This window comes from Maylandia zebra, linkage group LG2 (assembly GCF_041146795.1).
Source record: "Maylandia zebra isolate NMK-2024a linkage group LG2, Mzebra_GT3a, whole genome shotgun sequence".
NCBI lineage: Eukaryota > Metazoa > Chordata > Actinopteri > Cichliformes > Cichlidae > Maylandia > Maylandia zebra.
The window spans coordinates 8736090-8746189 of NC_135168.1; the positions used below are offsets into that span (position 1 = coordinate 8736090).

General features: G+C 40.0%; 1 long non-coding RNA gene across 1 annotated transcript; it reads left to right on the plus strand.

Annotated features, from left to right (window-relative positions):
* The first annotated feature begins 2363 nt into the window (after positions 1–2363).
* Positions 2364–9892, plus strand: LOC143420746 (uncharacterized). Its single transcript, XR_013100460.1, has 3 exons — positions 2364–2508; positions 2685–2858; positions 8176–9892. It is a non-coding gene; the product is annotated as an uncharacterized LOC143420746 (long non-coding RNA).
* Positions 9893–10100: the final 208 nt, after the last annotated feature.

Genomic DNA, 10100 nt, shown 5'->3' on the forward strand with positions numbered 1-10100 from the left:
GATGGAGTCTCTGGGAAAACTGGCTTTTGATCAGCTGCAGAAAGGAAACCTGATCTTCTATGAATCAGACCTGACAGAGTGTGGCATCGATATCAGAGCAGCCTCAGTGTACTCAGGAGTGTTCACACAGATCTTTAAAGAGGAGAGAGGACTGTACCAGGACAAGGTGTTCTGCTTCATCCATCTGAGTGTTCAGGAGTTTCTGGCTGCTCTTCATGTCCATCTGACCTTCATCAACTCTGGACTCAATCTGCTGAAACAACAACAAACAACCTCCCAGAAGTCTGAAACAGGAGAATCTGCAAAGAAACACTTCTACCAGAGTGCTGTGGACAAGGCCTTACAGAGTCCAAATGGACACCTGGACTTGTTCCTCCGCTTCCTCCTGGGTCTTTCACTGCAGACCAATCAGACTCTCTTACGAGCCCTGATGACACAGACAGGAAGTAGCTCACAGACCAATCAGGAAACAGTCCAGTACATCAAGATGGAGCTCAGTGAGAATCTGTCTGCAGAGAAAAGCATCAATCTGATCCACTGTCTGAATGAACTGAATGATCGTTCTCTAGTGGAGGAGATCCAACAATACAGGACTTCAGGAAGTCTCTCCACAGGTAAACTGTCTCCTGCTCAGTGCTCAGCTCTGACCTTCATCTTACTGTCATCAGAAGAAGATCTGGATGAGTTTGACTTCAAGAAATACTCTGCTTCAGAGGAGGCTCTTCTGAGAATGCTGCCAGTGGTCAAAGCCTCCAACAAAGCTCTGTGAGTAAACATGTTGTCATCGCTTCATTGTTAAAATCATGGGAAATAAATCAGAAATGCTGAGTTCAAAGAGCACTGTAACATTTTTTTAAAATAGTAAATTAAATGATCATCAGTCACTCAGTAAATATATGGTAGTTTTAATGTTTCACTCCAGCATTTCTAAAACACACTTTGTTCTGTAACTCTTATCAAAGGACAATCCAGACCCAGCCTATAAGAACATGAGCTCTGATGCTTCAGCCCCTCTGACAGGTTTATTATCCTCAGCTTGTTCATTTGTCTCCAACTCCAGGAGTTTGGTTGTTTTATTCTAAAGCACAAACTTCACCTGCCAGACTTCACCTACATCTTTTTCTGATGTTCATAATTTAAGTTCAAGTTTGTATCTCACTTTCAGTGCACACCCTCCCTTTTTAAATATAAATCTCTGCTGTGCTGTCATGTTTTCATCCTGTATGGAGGGAGAAACTCGGTCTTCATTACTGAAATTGCCTCTAAGGTCGTGTTTCTTGTCAGTAACCATATGTAACTGTAAGGCTTCCATAACCAGTGTTATCACAGAATTACAGTGGGTTCACTCTGGGTCCTCTACAGTTTCCTCCCACTGTCCACAGACATGCAGTTAGGTTACCTGGTGATCTAAACTTCATGCAGGTGTGAGTGAGAGTGGTTGTCTGTCCCTCTGTGGGCTTAGTGGAAGAGACTGGATGGATCTCTGCTTTGTCTTTGATATATGCTGACAGCAAACATTCTCCATGAAGTCTGCATTTCAGCTCATCTCCTTTATACACACCTTTAACAGGAAGAGTTTTATACAGCTAGTGTTTAAAATCAAGTGTTATTCACAATACACAGGTAATGAGCATGATTATTGAATTACTAAAATTTTCTAAAATAATTGTTTTAGTTAATATTGTATGACAGTGTACACAGAATTATTAGCTCAGTAGGCAGAGTGGTCGCCCCATGATCATAAGGTCAGGGGTCGAATCCACCGAATAGCTACCTTGTGGTACCCCTGAGCAAGGTACCATCAAGGTACCAATCATGTGCACTGGACTGGTAGCACTCATAGTCTCATAGGTTTAAAATAAAAAAAGGTTCAACATATAAACAAATTTAATTTGATCACATATATTCTTTGTTTTTTTTGTTGTGGTTTTTTCCTTTCTCTCTCAGACTGAGCAGCTGTAACGTCTCAGAGGAAGGCTGTGAAAATTTGCTGTCAGTGGTCAGCTCCCAGTCCTGTAGTCTGAGAGAGCTGGACCTGAGTACCAACAGCCTGAAGGCTTCAGCAGTAAAGCTTCTGTCTGCTGCAGTGGAGAGTCCACATGCCAAACTGAATGTTCTGAGGTCAGATCAATTTGTATTATGTTTAGTTCTGTTTGTTTATGTGTTTGATGTTTGTTTTTGTTTATGTCTTTATCCAGTTATCCTTGTCTCATAGCATTTTTATTCATTTCCAAGTTAAGGTAAACTTATACTAACCTGCTCAGCACAAGACAATAAGCTATTGCACCTTGATTACACTTTAACAACAATCTTTATTCATGTTTTTATCTTCAGACTTAACATCTGTGAAATCTCAGAGGAAAACTGTGAAGCTCTGTCCTCAGTTCTCAGCTCGCAGTCCTCTAGTCTGACAGAGCTGGACCTGAGTATCAGAAAGCTGCAGGATTCAGGAGTGAAGCTTCTGTCTGCTGGACTACAACGTTTAAACTGTAAACTGAATACTCTGAGGTCAGATCAGAAAACATTTAGTTTTTAGAATTATTAATTAAAGTTCATCCATATGATGTTGTATCTTAGTATGTTTATGTTTCCTTTAAAAATAGAAAGTCAACATTTAATGTTTTGAAATGTATTAACAAACTCTACATGAGTACTTGTTTTATAGATTGTCTTTTATTTTTCAGACTGAGTGGCTGTAACCTGTCAGAGAGAAGCTGTGAAGCTCTGTCCTCAGTCCTCAGCTCCCAGTCCTCCAGTCTGAGAGAGCTGGACCTGAGTAACTCTGACCTGCAGGATTCAGGAGTGAAGCTTCTGTCCGCTGGACTAAAGAGTTCACAGTGTGCAGTGGAAACTCTCAGGTCAGGATTCAAACTTTTCCACAGATGATAATTTGAAATGTGATTTATATTATTGTATAAACAGGTAACTTTTACAGCTGTCAAGTGAACTTTTATTTACATTTGAGTGGATAATTGGACTCTGAATTACTAAAAGTTGTTATAGTCATGTCTTTGTTTATTTAAAAAAATACTTCACGTACTGCCTAATTTAAAGATTTAGGCTCCTTTGGGCCCATAATATATATATTTGATTTCTTTGTGAATGAAATTAGGAGGATATTGGCGACTGCTGATTGGCTCGCTGTTTGTTTTTTATTCACAGTACTTAATTTTAAAGGCTGATTTCTCAAAATGAGATGTTTATCTTTTCTTCTACAACACGTGGAGCCACCAAATCTTCTTGCTTGATTTATTCATTACAGTTTGATTTAAAGAATATTAGACTCGTAACATAATAAATATATTTATTTCACTTCTTCTTGAGAGAAAGAAAGGGATGACTGGGTGAGCTCCAGTGGTTCATCCCAGCAGAGAGAGCGGCACACTGGGCTGCAAATGATCACAGTAGTAATGGCCATAGTTTGATAAAACAGGCAGTCTTACCCTGTAGAAAATACAGGGTTCTGGTGCCGATGTGGGGGAGGGGACTCGCCCGGTACTAACTACATACTACTAACTACCTCATCCAGATGTCTTCCCTACTAAACCTGATAAGAAGTAACTGCAGTAGCCTTATAGGTCAAATCAGTTTCACCTGTTAAAGTTAGCTCCACTATTAATTAGGGGTGGGGGAAAAAATCGATACTGTGTAGTATCGTGATATTTTGTTTGCTAATAATGTATCGATACAGGGACAGCAGAAATCGATATTTTGTTACAAACAATTTTTTCTCTGAAGTCAACATGCTCTGGAGTCAGAGCATGTTGACTTCAGAGCATGTTGATCCTTTTTCTGAGCAACAATCCTGACATTCCTTCACTGTCCAAATGTGTTTAACTTTTTTTTTGGCAGCAATAAACATGACAGTTTACTTATTTTAATTTAAGACATGTTTAATTTTAATTAAGTTTAAAACTTTTTTATTTAATGTAAAATTATATTTTTTTTTTAAATTTACTTTCAAATTCTTCAGTTGCTGAAGGGGCTGCATAGTTTTCATAAATTGCATAGTTCAGAATAGCTATAATTGTACCAGATGGTTGCATTCAGTTAAGTTGGACTAGACTGTAATACAAACCGTTCAGTTTGTCAACAATAAAACTGACTGAAATGAGAGAAAGACTGAGTGTGAGACTTTGATATTAGATAAAATGAATATTGATAAAGTTTACCTTTATGTGCAGAATTTAAATATCGCAAAACATTTTAAAAAATCGCAATAATATCGTATCGTGCGTTAAGTATTGTGATAATATCGTATCGCGAGTTGTATGGTGATTCCCACCTCTACTATTAATGGTGTCACTTGTTATTTCTGGGATGAGTTTAGTAGCCTGAACAGCTGCTTAAAGGAAAGTAATTAAATAATAAAAATAACCTAAGTCCGGGGGAACCTGCAAGAGCTGTTTGCACAAAGAATAATGCTCAGACTTTGAGGTTTTATCGTTTTACACAAGGTTTAAAAATGAATGTCCACAATTGAATTGCAGAAATTGTTATTGAGCTAATACTGATGTAGTTGTTATCTTTGGTAAGGAGAGGTTGGAGGAAGGATGAGCACAGTCAGGCCTAAAGATGCTCTTAATAATAATAATGGATTGCATTTATATAGCGCTTTTCGAGACCCTCAAAGACCCTTTACAATCCCACTACAGGGAGTGTAGAATTATTAGGCAAGTTGTATTTTTGAGGAATAATTTTATTATTGAACAACAACCATGTTCTCAATGAACCCAAAAAACTCATTAATATCAAAGCTGAATGTTTTTGGAAGTAGTTTTTAGTTTGTTTTTAGTTTTAGCTATTTTAGGGGGATATCTGTGTGTGCAGGTGACTATTACTGTGCAGAATTATTAGGCAACTTAACAAAAAACAAATATATACCCATTTCATTTATTTATTTTTACCAGTGAAACCAATATAACATCTTCACATTCACAAATATACATTTCTGACATTCAAAAACAAAACAAAAACAAATCAGCGACCAATATAGCCACCTTTCTTTGCAAGGACACTCAAAAGCCTGCCATCCATGGATTCTGTCAGTGTTTTGATCTGTTCACCATCAACATTGCGTGCAGCAGCAACCACAGCCTCCCAGACACTGTTCAGAGAGGTGTACTGTTTTCCCTCCTTGTAAATCTCACATTTGATGATGGACCACAGGTTCTCAATGGGGTTCAGATCAGGTGAACAAGGAGGCCATGTCATTAGTTTTTCTTCTTTTATACCCTTTCTTGCCAGCCACGCTGTGGAGTACTTGGACGCGTGTGATGGAGCATTGTCCTGCATGAAAATCATGTTTTTCTTGAAGGATGCAGACTTCTTCCTGTACCACTGCTTGAAGAAGGTGTCTTCCAGAAACTGGCAGTAGGACTGGGAGTTGAGCTTGACTCCATCCTCAACCCGAAAAGGCCCCACAAGCTCATCTTTGATGATACCAGCCCAAACCAGTACTCCACCTCCACCTTGCTGGCGTCTGAGTGGGACTGGAGCTCTCTGCCCTTTACCAATCCAGCCACGGGCCCATCCATCTGGCCCATCAAGACTCACTCTCATTTCATCAGTCCATAAAACCTTAGAAAAACCAGTCTTGAGATATTTCTTGGCCCAGTCTTGACGTTTCAGCTTGTGTGTCTTGTTCAGTGGTGGTCGTCTTTCAGCCTTTCTTACCTTGGCCATGTCTCTGAGTATTGCACACCTTGTGCTCTTGGGCACTCCAGTGATGTTGCAGCTCCAAAATATGGCCAAACTGGTGGCAAGTGGCATCTTGGCAGCTGCACGCTTGACTTTTCTCAGTTCATGGGCAGTTATTTTGTGCCTTGGTTTTTCCACACGCTTCTTGCGACCCTGTTGACTATTTTGAATGAAACGCTTGATTGTTCGATGATCACGCTTCAGAAGCTTTGCAATTTTGAGACTGCTGCATCCCTCTGCAAGATATCTCACTATTTTTGACTTTTCTGAGCCTGTCAAGTCCTTCTTTTGACCCATTTTGCCAAAGGAAAGGACGTTACCTAATAATTATGCACACCTGATATAGGGTGTTGATGTCATTAGACCACACCCCTTCTCATTACAGAGATGCACATCACCTAATATGCTTAATTGGTAGTAGGCTTTCGAGCCTATACAGCTTGGAGTAAGACAACATGCATGAAGAGGATGATGTGGACAAAATACTCATTTGCCTAATAATTCTGCACTCCCTGTATTCATTCACTCTCACATTCACACACTGGTGGAGGTAAGCTACAGTTGTAGTGGTAGGTTAGGTTTTGCCCAAGGACAAAATGACCAAGACAGAGAGAGCTGGCTCATCAGACAGACAAGCTCATCTTGTAACCTACTGGTTCGCTGGTCAGCACACCAGCTGACTAGCGAACCGGCTAACTAGCACACCAGCTAACTAGCACACCGGCTAAATAGCAAATCAGCTAACTAGCAGACCAGCTAACGGCAGCCACAAGCTGAAGGACGATTAAATGTAGTGGAGATATCAGAGATGACACTGGTGTGTCCGATTCACTCTTTAGCACTCTGGTCACTCCGGTGTGTCAGCCAGAACACCACTGAAGGCCAAATGATCCCAGCATGTGGAATAAAGAGCTTAAGGTTTGGTTTGAGACACTTTATTCTTTCACTGATTGATTCTTGCGGCTGTGATCATGTGTGTGGTTTCTTACAAAAAGGAAGTACACAATACAAATACATGACAAATAAGATGAATAGATAAGTTACATATCCAGTTATATGTACGTACATCAGTATAGCTAATATAGCCATATATAAGGACAAAGATCACAGTACTATAATGCAGTAATGTTAAACACAAAGGTGTATATCTACATAAATCTGTCCTATCAGTGATCAGGGTACTGTAGTATACTTCCACTACATAAACTATAGAAACTAAACGACATTAGTGTGACTTTAAGTTACCATCAGTACAGACGAACTGATGGTAGTTGTACAAAATAAAGGCATTGCAATTATTGTGAAGGGCTTCCGGTTAAACTAAGATCAGCTGATTACCTCATAACAAATTGTTTGCTATAGAACGCAGCTCCCACTCTTCATTAATATCATGTACTGTAACTCCCAAGTAACCATGGTTACCCAGCCACGCCCAGTAGTCTCCAGAGAGACCAACAGCTGGTGCACGTTGTAACGCCGTGGCTTTCATAGTCTCTCCTTTTTCTACAGCTCATGTGTTCTTCTTGTGATGGTGCGTCTTGAGGGAGGCTCATACATGCCGTCATTTGTTGATCCTAAGAACGTTCCTCAGACCGACTTCTTCAACAACACTAATCGGCCTGCAGTTTGTAGCTACTCACTTCACTGTGGTGTTTGTTAGCTTGTCTTTCTTTGGTTTTATCCTGACTCCTCCCACAAGCTGATCCTACGTAGTCTGCCCAAGCCTCCCACCTCTGTTTGTTTGGGTGGTTTGTTTGCTGCCATCAACAGCGTGTAATGCATTTAAGTGATACTTCAGACATGAAGTACTGCGACAATAAAAAACTCAACTTTGCTTAAAAATAACTTTAGTTGTATCAACACTGCCCTCTGGAATAATTAGACTTTGGTGACAAACTGATGTGATCTCCATGTTTCCTTTGTTGGACTGTGGGCGAGTGTCAGAACTGAATGTACTGAGTAACATGTGGAGTTTAAATATGTGTCAGTTCCAGTTTTAGAGCTCTAAAGTGCAGCTATCATGTTAGGAATATGTTAGGAATAGACAGGAACACTGAGCACACTGAGGTCAAATCTTTATTTATCCAGTTCATCTGTAGGCTGAGCTCAGTCCATCCATTTAGTGAAATGATGTTTAAAGGTCTCCTTGTTCTGTGAGCGTGCACAGATCCTGAAGCAGAAAGCCTGGGTTAACAGAGAAATGATCATCACTGTGATGATGCTCACCATCTCTGACTGGGATTTGAGGTTTTGTCAAAGCAGCAAAGAAAGCCTGGCTATGTTGGACTGGGTGTGGAAGCAGCTCCCAGTTTGAGTTCAGGCGACAGACACCCTCTCTACTTTGACGATCAGCTTCAAACTTTCCTTTTTGATAAAACTTATAGTTAGAGCTGGATCAGGTGACCCTGAACCATCACTTAGTTATGCTGCTATAGAGATGGATAACAGATGGATTGTTGTTTTGTGTGTCTGCAGTCTGTCAGGCTGTCTGATCACAGAGGAAGGCTGTACTTCTCTGGCCTCAGCTCTGACCTCCAACCCCTCCCATCTGAGAGAGCTGGACCTGAGCTACAATCATCCAGGTCTCTCAGGAATGAAGCTGCTCTCGGCTGGACTGAAGGATCCAGGCTGGAGACTGGACACTCTCAGGTATGGAGAGAATGTCTGATATAGGAGGAAGAGCTGGAATCATTTCCTGTGTCTTTCACTCACTTCCTGTTTGTTTCCTGCAGATGAGACATGAACAATCACACATGCAGGAATATTTTCAGGGACAGACACACTAGTCTAGCTGGATAGTACATGGATATTTATGTAGGGGGTCTTCAAGGAGTCTGTTTGCAGGAACATTAATGATAACTGATAAGTCATGTTGAGAGTTTCATTAAAAGTAGACTTACAGTTAGGTAATATTTGGACAGAGACAACATTTTGTAACTTTAGATACAAGTATCAGCCATGTGTGTGTTTCCCATGCTGTATGTCCACAGTCACAGTGACAGTCAGTGACACTGACAGAAGGATGAAACAAGGCTGTGAATCATTTCAGTCTGTGTGTGTGACAAAGAGGCAGACAGGAGCAGCTAACATTTGGAAATGGAAGCTTACTGGAAACACTACATTCACGGCTGAATTCACAATAGATTTGTTCTCAAGTGCACATTTAGCAGCTAATGCTAATACTGTTTTCCCTTTGCTTTCTACAGCAGCTATTGCTAAGTAGGCCACTTTGCTCCGCTAAGGATTTGTGTGACCATGATGGAGACTCTGATAAGCTAATGCTGCTAAGCTAATGCTGTTTATGGGCCCTGTTAGAATCAATATTTCATTCTCATTCTGTTGTTTGAGAACAATATTAACGTTTCACATCATTATAACACAAGAGAAAAGGGTATTGGCATTAGCTACTAGTGCTTATTCACCTCAAATTACCTTTAGCTGCTAATGGCAGCCTACTTAGCATTAACTCCTCACTAATATAATGCTAATTTACATCAAATTAGCATTAACTGCTCATATTGTTATAAGGAAAGAGAAAACGGTATTAGCATTTGCTGCTAATAATTATTCACCCCTAATTAGAATAAGCCGCTAAAAGCAGCCAACTTAGCATTAATTCCTCACTTTGTTGTTACCCAACGGAAAAGAGTATTAGTATTAGCTACTATCATTTTTAATAAGTAAGAGAAAACAGTATTAGCAGTAGCGCATAATGCTAATTCACGTCAACGTAGTATTAGTTAATAATGGCAGCCTACTTAGCATTAACTGCTCACTAATATAATGCTAATTCGCATCAAATTAGCATTAGCTGCTCAAGTTGTTATAAGGAAAAAGAGAAAACGGTATTAGTATTAGCTGCTAATAATTATTCACCCCTAATTAGAGTTAGCCCCTAATGGCAGTCTACTTAGCATTAACTCCTGACATTGTTATAATGCAGGGGAAAAGAGTTACCATTATCGGATAATGCTAATTCTCATCAAATTAGCATTAGTTAATAACGGTAGACTTCATATCATTAGCTGCTGTCATTCTTACAAAGCAAACAGTATGAGCATTAGCTGTTAATCCTTTTTCATCTAAAATTAGAATTAGCCACTAATGGCGTATTGTTAAAAAGTAAGAAAAAACATTGTTAGCATAAGCGGATAATGCTAATTCATCTCAAATTAGTATTAGCTAATAATGGCACCTGCTTAGCACACACACACACTCACACGCACACTCACACACACTCACACACACACACACACACACATGCACACAGACAGACACACACACACACACATGCACACAGACAGACAGACACACACACACACGCACACAGACACTCACACACACACTCACACACACACTCTCACACACACACACACACACACGCACACACACACAGACAC